A 9629-nucleotide genomic window follows, 5' to 3' on the forward strand; every position below is an offset into this window, starting at 1 on the left:
TCCCGGTGGATTAATCAGATGATATCCGTAGAATACCTAGTAGGACTAGTAGGTGGTGCTGGTTCAAATCACCAACACCTAGAGTAGGCGTGTCCCAGCAGATAAATCAGATATATCCGTAGAATACCTAGTAGGATGGTGATGTTTCAAATCACCAACACCTAGAGTAGGCGTGGCCCAGCAGATAAATCAGATATATCCGTAGAATACCTAGTAGGAAGGTGCTGGTTCAAATCTCCAACACTAGAGTAGGAGCAGGCCAGGTTTGATAGGGGGAGAATAGTTCAAGGGTCAGATAAAGTAGGGCATGGTTGGGGAGAGTAGTTGAGGTGGTCAGGTAGAGTAGGTCCGGGGGTGTCAGAGTGGGGGGGTCAGGTAGGTGGAGAGTAGGTCAGGGGTCAGGTAGGAGGAGAGTATGGGGTCAGGAAGGAGGAGTGTAGTGGGGTCAGGTAGAAGTAGAGTAGTGGGGTCAGGTAGGAGGAGGGTAGTGGGGTCAGGTAGGAGGAGTGTAGTGGGGTCAGGTAGAAGTAGAGTAGTGGGGTCAGGTAGGAGGAGGTAGTGGGGTCAGGTAGGAGGAGGGTAGTGGGGTCAGGTAGGAGGAGGGTAGTGGGGTCAGGTAGGAGGAGGTAGATGAACCTAAGTAGGCTAGAATGGGGTTGCTAGGTGTAAGTATGTAGGACTAGTAGCATGCCAAATTTTGTGCTATTGCCATAGAGAATTGAATTGAATTGAATTGAATGCATTGGGCGTTTAAGTTAAATAACTCATAAACTACAAAACATAAAAATAAAAAAAAGTTCCAGCATGTGTCTCCACAGTAAGCTGAATAATAAAAAGTGTGAATGGAGTTTCTAGGTGAAAGTGACTTTTGACGTGCCTATAGAGCTGCCATTGAGCCCCATGTTAAATGTCTCAAATTTGAAAGCACTATATTTCTAAAACTATGAAACATTTCAAAGATTCCTTTTCAGGCAAACATGTCCACCGTAAGATGAACCTAAGTAGGCTAGAATGGGGTTGCTAGGTGTAAGTATGTAGGACTAGTAGCATGCCAAAGTTTGTGCTATTGCCATAGAGAATGCATTGGGCGTTTAAGTTAAATAACTCATAAACTACAAAACATAAAAATAAAAAAAAGTTCCAGCATGTGTCTCCACAGTAAGCTGAATAATAAAAAGTGTGAATGGAGTTTCTAGGTGAAAGTGACTTTTGACGTGCCTATAGAGCTGCCATTGAGCCCCATGTTAAATGTCTCAAATTTGAAAGCACTATATTTCTAAAACTATGAAACATTTCAAAGATTCCTTTTCAGGCAAACATGTCCACCGTAAGATGAACCTAAGTAGGCTAGAATGGGGTTGCTAGGTGTAAGTATGTAGGACTAGTAGCATGCCAAAGTTTGTGCTATTGCCATAGAGAATGCATTGTGTTGCGGAGGATGAGAGGAATGCTCTCATCCTCCGCAACACCCATTCTCATACACCGCTATACACCGCGAGGATATGGGCTATAGCCCATATCGTACGGCATACTATACTGTAGCACGCCGTTTTTCATCATTTTTGAGGATTTGGAAAAAAAATTAAAATTAAAAAAACGATGGGTTATAGCCCATTGTTTTTTTTAATTTTTGAAAAAAATAATATCCTCGCTTTTCATCATTTTGGACCATGGGCTATAGCCCATATCGTACGGCATACTATAGCACGCCGTTTTTCATCATTTTTGAGGATTTGAAAAAAATGAAAAAATAAAAAAAAACGATGGGTTATAGCCCATTGTTTTTTGAATTTTTGAAAAAAAAATTAATCCTCGTTTTTCATCATTTTGGACCATGGGCTATATCGTACGGCATACTATAGCACGCCGTTTTTCATCATTTTTGAGGATTTGAAAAAAATAATTAAATTTTAAAAACGATGGGTTATAGCCCATCGTTTTTTGAATTTTGAATTTTTTTTTTATCCTCGTTTTTATCCTTGTTTTTCTATATTTCTAAAACTATGAAACATTTCAAAGATTCCTTTTCAGGCAAACATGTCCACCGTAAGATGAACCTAAGTAGGCTAGAATGGGGTTGCTAGGTGTAAGTATGTAGGACTAGTAGCATGCCAAATTTTGTGCTATTGCCATAGAGAATGCATTGGGCGTTTAAGTTAAATAACTCATAAACTACAAAACATAAAAAAAAAAAAAAAGTTCCAGCATGTGTCTCCACAGTAAGCTGAATAATAAAAAGTGTGAATGGAGTTTCTAGGTGAAAGTGACTTTTGACGTGCCTATAGAGCTGCCATTGAGCCCCATGTTAAATGTCTCAAATTTGAAAGCACTATATTTCTAAAACTATGAAACATTTCAAAGATTCCTTTTCAGGCAAACATGTCCACCGTAAGATGAACCTAAGTAGGCTAGAATGGGGTTGCTAGGTGTAAGTATGTAGGACTAGTAGCATGCCAAATTTTGTGCTATTGCCATAGAGAATGCATTGGGCGTTTAAGTTAAATAACTCATAAACTACAAAACATAAAAATAAAAAAAAGTTCCAGCATGTGTCTCCACAGTAAGCTGAATAATAAAAAGTGTGAATGGAGTTTCTAGGTGAAAGTGACTTTTAACGTGCCTATAGAGCTGCCATTGAGCCCCATGTTAAATGTCTCAAATTTGAAAGCACTATATTTCTAAAACTATGAAACATTTCAAAGATTCCTTTTCAGGCAAACATGTCCACCGTAAGATGAACCTAAGTAGGCTAGAATGGGGTTGCTAGGTGTAAGTATGTAGGACTAGTAGCATGCCAAATTTTGTGCTATTGCCATAGAGAATGCATTGGGCGTTTAAGTTAAATAACTCATAAACTACAAAACATAAAAATAAAAAAAAGTTCCAGCATGTGTCTCCACAGTAAGCTGAATAATAAAAAGTGTGAATGGAGTTTCTAGGTGAAAGTGACTTTTGACGTGCCTATAGAGCTGCCATTGAGCCCCATGTTAAATGTCTCAAATTTGAAAGCACTATATTTCTAAAACTGTGAAACATTTCAAAGATTCCTTTTCAGGCAAACATGTCCACCGTAAGATGAACCTAAGTAGGCTAGAATGGGGTTGCTAGGTGTAAGTATGTAGGACTAGTAGCATGCCAAATTTTGTGCTATTGCCATAGAGAATGCATTGGGCGTTTAAGTTAAATAACTCATAAACTACAAAACATAAAAATAAAAAAAAGTTCCAGCATGTGTCTCCACAGTAAGCTGAATAATAAAAAGTGTGAATGGAGTTTCTAGGTGAAAGTGACTTTTGACGTGCCTATAGAGCTGCCATTGAGCCCCATGTTAAATGTCTCAAATTTGAAAGCACTATATTTCTAAAACTATGAAACATTTCAAAGATTCCTTTTCAGGCAAACATGTCCACCGTAAGATGAACCTAAGTAGGCTAGAATGGGGTTGCTAGGTGTAAGTATGTAGGACTAGTAGCATGCCAAATTTTGTGCTATTGCCATAGAGAATGCATTGGGCGTTTAAGTTAAATAACTCATAAACTACAAAACATAAAAATAAAAAAAAGTTCCAGCATGTGTCTCCACAGTAAGCTGAATAATAAAAAGTGTGAATGGAGTTTCTAGGTGAAAGTGACTTTTGACGTGCCTATAGAGCTGCCATTGAGCCCCATGTTAAATGTCTCAAATTTGAAAGCACTATATTTCTAAAACTATGAAAAATTTCAAAGATTCATTTTCAGGCAAACATGTCCACCGTAAGATGAACCTAAGTAGGCTAGAATGGGGTTGCTAGGTGTAAGTATGTAGGACTAGTAGCATGCCAAATTTTGTGCTATTGCCATAGAGAATGCATTGGGCGTTTAAGTTAAATAACTCATAAACTACAAAACATAAAAATAAAAAAAAGTTCCAGCATGTGTCTCCACAGTAAGCTGAATAATAAAAAGTGTGAATGGAGTTTCTAGGTGAAAGTGACTTTTGACGTGCCTATAGAGCTGCCATTGAGCCCCATGTTAAATGTCTCAAATTTGAAAGCACTATATTTCTAAAACTATGAAACATTTCAAAGATTCCTTTTCAGGCAAACATGTCCACCGTAAGATGAACCTAAGTAGGCTAGAATGGGGTTGCTAGGTGTAAGTATGTAGGACTAGTAGCATGCCAAATTTTGTGCTATTGCCATAGAGAATGCATTGGGCGTTTAAGTTAAATAACTCATAAACTACAAAACATAAAAATAAAAAAAAGTTCCAGCATGTGTCTCCACAGTAAGCTGAATAATAAAAAGTGTGAATGGAGTTTCTAGGTGAAAGTGACTTTTGACGTGCCTATAGAGCTGCCATTGAGCCCCATGTTAAATGTCTCAAATTTGAAAGCACTATATTTCTAAAACTATGAAACATTTCAAAGATTCCTTTTCAGGCAAACATGTCCACCGTAAGATGAACCTAAGTAGGCTAGAATGGGGTTGCTAGGTGTAAGTATGTAGGACTAGTAGCATGCCAAAGTTTGTGCTATTGCCATAGAGAATGCATTGTGTTGCGGAGGATGAGAGGAATGCTCTCATCCTCCGCAACACCCATTCTCATACACCGCTATACACCGCGAGGATATGGGCTATAGCCCATATCGTACGGCATACTATACTGTAGCACGCCGTTTTTCATCATTTTTGAGGATTTGGAAAAAATAAAAAAATAAAAAACGATGGGTTATAGCCCATTGGTTTTTTTAATTTTTGAAAAAAATAATATCCTCGCTTTTCATCATTTTGGACCATGGGCTATAGCCCATATCGTACGGCATACTATAGCACGCCGTTTTTCATCATTTTTGAGGATTTGAAAAAAATGAAAAAATGAAGAAAAAAAAAACGATGGGTTATAGCCAGGGGGGCAGTCAGCCAGATATTTCGTGAAGCCTCATTTGAAATCGGTAGTTCATATAATGGCCTGTTGTGGCGCTGGACTGGACCCAAAAAGCCCCATAGCTCCATAGAGGCCCATTTATTTTGGCCCAACTTCACCTAGACTGTATTACCTTAATAAACATGGTCATGAATACTTTCTTCTTCCAGTCACTAGTTTAAAGTCTCATTTCTAATGTCATAATATTCTTTTTGGAAAATTATGGTCCCATTAATTACAAAAATGACCATAAAGAAAAAAAAACATCGCGTATGTTCTGAGGGGCGTGGCTACCGTTACAGTCTATGATCGGGATTCCCCTCCCACTCGAGTCAAAATAAAAACCAACGGAGAAGAAGGGGGGAAGTCCCGCCTCGTTGTCTGGGCAGCCAATGGCCAGCTGGTCCAAAACGGAGCCAGCCAATGGCCAGCTGGTACCAAACGGATCTAGAAAGATGGCGACTTACAGTGCAGGAATAACAGGCTTCATTTTACGTCCATGTTAGACCCGGCGAACGCTTTGTCCATATTTTTTACAGTCTATGGTTATAGCCCATCGTTTTTTGAATTTTTGATTATTTTTTTAATCCTCGTTTTTCATCATATTGGACCATGGGCTATAGCCCATATCGTACGGCATACTATAGCACGCCGTTTTTCATCATTTTTGAGGATTTGAAAAAAATGAAAAAATGAAAAAGACGATGGGTTATAGCCCATCGTTTTTTGAATTTTGATTATTTTTTTTTATCCTCGTTTTTATCCTCGTTTTTCTATATTTCTAAAACTATGAAACATTTCAAAGATTCCTTTTCAGGCAAACATGTCCACCGTAAGATGAACCTAAGTAGGCTAGAATGGGGTTGCTAGGTGTAAGTATGTAGGACTAGTAGCATGCCAAATTTTGTGCTATTGCCATAGAGAATGCATTGGGCGTTTAAGTTAAATAACTCATAAACTACAAAACATAAAAATAAAAAAAAGTTCCAGCATGTGTCTCCACAGTAAGCTGAATAATAAAAAGTGTGAATGGAGTTTCTAGGTGAAAGTGACTTTTGACGTGCCTATAGAGCTGCCATTGAGCCCCATGTTAAATGTCTCAAATTTGAAAGCACTATATTTCTAAAACTATGAAACATTTCAAAGATTCCTTTTCAGGCAAACATGTCCACCGTAAGATGAACCTAAGTAGGCTAGAATGGGGTTGCTAGGTGTAAGTATGTAGGACTAGTAGCATGCCAAATTTTGTGCTATTGCCATAGAGAATGCATTGGGTGTTTAAGTTAAATAACTCATAAACTACAAAACATAAAAATAAAAAAAAGTTCCAGCATGTGTCTCCACAGTAAGCTGAATAATAAAAAGTGTGAATGGAGTTTCTAGGTGAAAGTGACTTTTGACGTGCCTATAGAGCTGCCATTGAGCCCCATGTTAAATGTCTCAAATTTGAAAGCACTATATTTCTAAAACTATGAAACATTTCAAAGATTCCTTTTCAGGCAAACATGTCCACCGTAAGATGAACCTAAGTAGGCTAGAATGGGGTTGCTAGGTGTAAGTATGTAGGACTAGTAGCATGCCAAAGTTTGTGCTATTGCCATAGAGAATGCATTGTGTTGCGGAGGATGAGAGGAATGCTCTCATCCTCCCCAACACCCATTCTCATACACCGCTATACACCGCGAGGATATGGGCTATAGCCCATATCGTACGGCATACTATACTGTAGTAAGGTTGGGCGATATGCCAATTTTTTTCAATCGCCAATCGTCTGACCAAAAATCGGCGATTGACGATGTATTCGTGTCATACAAGTAAAGTGAGAACAGCAGGTTGGAAAAAAGGCAGATCTACAAGCTCTCAAGGCGCCGCGTCCTGCCTGTTTTTGCCGCTCCGTTCGCTAGGCATTGAGAACTTGTAGATCAGTCTGTTTCTGCTGCGCAGCCAGGGTAACTTGCTCCCTTGCCTCCCCGCACCGGTCCATCGGAGGCTTGGAGCGGAGCAGCGGAGCCGGGCTGCGGCCGGGCTGTTCCACAGGCTATCAAGGCATCGCGTCCTGCCTGTTTGCAGTGCCGTTCGCTATGCGTTGAGAGCTTGTAGATCTGTCTATTTTTGCAGCGCTGGTGTCGGGGTTTGTTCACGTTGTCAATAAAAATAACTTAGATTACAGGCGGAGATGAAGTTCAATCAGTGGGTTGCACCAGTAGGGGCTACACGCTAAGCTAAGCGCTAAGCTAACGAATGATCCCCGAGCCTATACAGTGGAGAAGTCTTGCCTCCCCGCACCGGTGTCTGAGGCTCAGAGGGGCGCCCACATGCTGCTGCTGATCCACAGGCTCTCAAGGCGCAGCGTCCTGCCTGTTTCTGCAGCACCGTTCGCTACACGTTGAGAGCTTGTAGATCTGTCTATTTTTGCAGCGCTGGTGTCGGGGTTTGTTCACGTTGTCAATAAAAAAATAACTTGGATTACAGGCGGAGATGAAGTTCAGTGTGTTGAATCAGTAGCTACACGCTAAGCTAACGCTAAGCTATAAGCCTATACTAACACTAGCAGCCTGTTTTTTATTTTTTCCGCCCCGACTTCACGGGTGGAGCATTGGGATTGTGATGAGACACGAGACAGCAGTGTGCATTCTGTTGTGACTGTATATTATTAAACTGCATGGGTCTGGACTCCGGAGCTAAAACAACATGTAGGCTACAGCCTCCCTCGGCTCCCAGCCTTTACTCTGGCAGGCGGCTGCCGTAAGTGCCGTTCCCCGATGCTTCTGACTGCTGAGTGCGGGGACTGTGGGAGCATACCGTTATAACGGGAGGCGAGGATTTCCACCCGGCCGCTTGCTGGCCCAAATTGATTCACATTCACTTTACAGGTTAATTGGGCTAAATCGTCCTGAAAAATCGCCTAATAAAAATATTCGGCGATTGGATTCGTATATTCGCGATTGACGATGTATTCGTATCGTCACCCAACCCTATACTGTAGCACGCCGTTTTTCATCATTTTTGAGGATTTGGAAAAAATTTAAAAATTAAAAAAACGATGGGTTATAGCCCATTGTTTTTTTTAATTTTTGAAAAAATTTATATCCTCGCTTTTCATCATTTTGGACCATGGGCTATAGCCCATATCGTACGGCATACTATAGCACGCCGTTTTTCATCATTTTTGAGGATTTAAAAAAAATGAAAAAATGAAAAAAAACGATGGGTTATAGCCCATCGTTTTTTGAATTTTGATTTTTTTTTTATCCTCGTTTTTCATCATTTTGGACCATGGGCTATAGCCCATATCGTACGGCATACTATAGCACGCCGTTTTTCATCATTTTTGAGGATTTGAAAAAAATGAAAAAATGAAAAAAACGATGGGTTATAGCCCATGTTTTTTGAAAATTTGAAAAAAAAAGTTATCCTCGATTCTCATCATTTTGGACCATGGGCTATAGCCCATATCGTACGGCATACTATAGCACGCCGTTTTTCATCATTTTTGAGGATTTGATAAAAATGAAAAAATGAAAAAAATGATGGGTTATAGCCCATGTTTTTTGAAATTTTGAAAAAAAAAGTTATCCTCGTTTCTCATCATTTTGGACCATGGGCTATAGCTCATATCGTACGGCATACTATAGCACGCCGTTTTTCATCATTTTTGAGGATTTGAAAAAAATAAAAATAATAAAAAAAACGATGGGTTATAGCCCATGTTTTTTGAAATTTTGAAAAAAAAAGTTATCCTCGTTTCTCATCATTTTGGACCATGGGCTATAGCCCATATCGTACGGCATACTATAGCACGCCGTTTTTCATCATTTTTGAGGATTTTAAAAAAAATGAAAAAATGAAAAAAACGATGGGTTATAGCCCATGTTTTTTGAAATTTTGAAAAAAAAAGTTATCCTCGTTTCTCATCATTTTGGACCATGGGCTATAGCCCATATCGTACGGCATACTATAGCACGCCGTTTTTCATCATTTTTGAGGATTTTAAAAAAATGAAAAAATGAAAAAAACGATGGGTTATAGCCCATGTTTTTTGAAAATTTGAAAAAAAAAGTTATCCTCGATTCTCATCATTTTGGACCATGGGCTATAGCCCATATCGTACGGCATACTATAGCACGCCGTTTTTCATCATTTTTGAGGATTTTTTTTTTTTATTTTTATTTTTTAAACGATGGGTTATAGCCCATGTTTTTTTTAATTTTGAAAAAAAAAGTTATCCTCGTTTCTCATCATTTTGGACCATGGGCTATAGCTCATATCGTACGGCATACTATAGCACGCCGTTTTTCATCATTTTTGAGGATTTGAAAAATATTTAAAAATGAAAAAAACGATGGGTTATAGCCCATGTTTTTTGAAATTTTGAAAAAAAAAGTTATCCTCGTTTCTCATCATTTTGGACCATGGGCTATAGCCCATATCGTACGGCATACTATATAGCACGCAGTTTTTCATCATTTTTGAGGATTTGAAAAAAATGTAAAAATGAAAAAAACGATGGGTTATATAGCCCATGTTTTTTGAAATTTTGAAAAAAACATTATCCTCGTTTCTCATCATTTTGGACCATGGGCTATAGCCCATATCGTACGGCATACTATAGCACGCCGTTTTTCATCATTTTTGAGGATTTGAAAAAAAGTGAAAAAATGAAAAAAACGATGGGTTATAGCCCATGTTTTTTGAAATTTTGAAAAAAAAAGTTATCCTCGTTTC

This window comes from Protomyctophum parallelum (genome assembly GCF_964188405.1).
Source record: "Protomyctophum parallelum genome assembly, chromosome: 12".
NCBI lineage: Eukaryota > Metazoa > Chordata > Actinopteri > Myctophiformes > Myctophidae > Protomyctophum > Protomyctophum parallelum.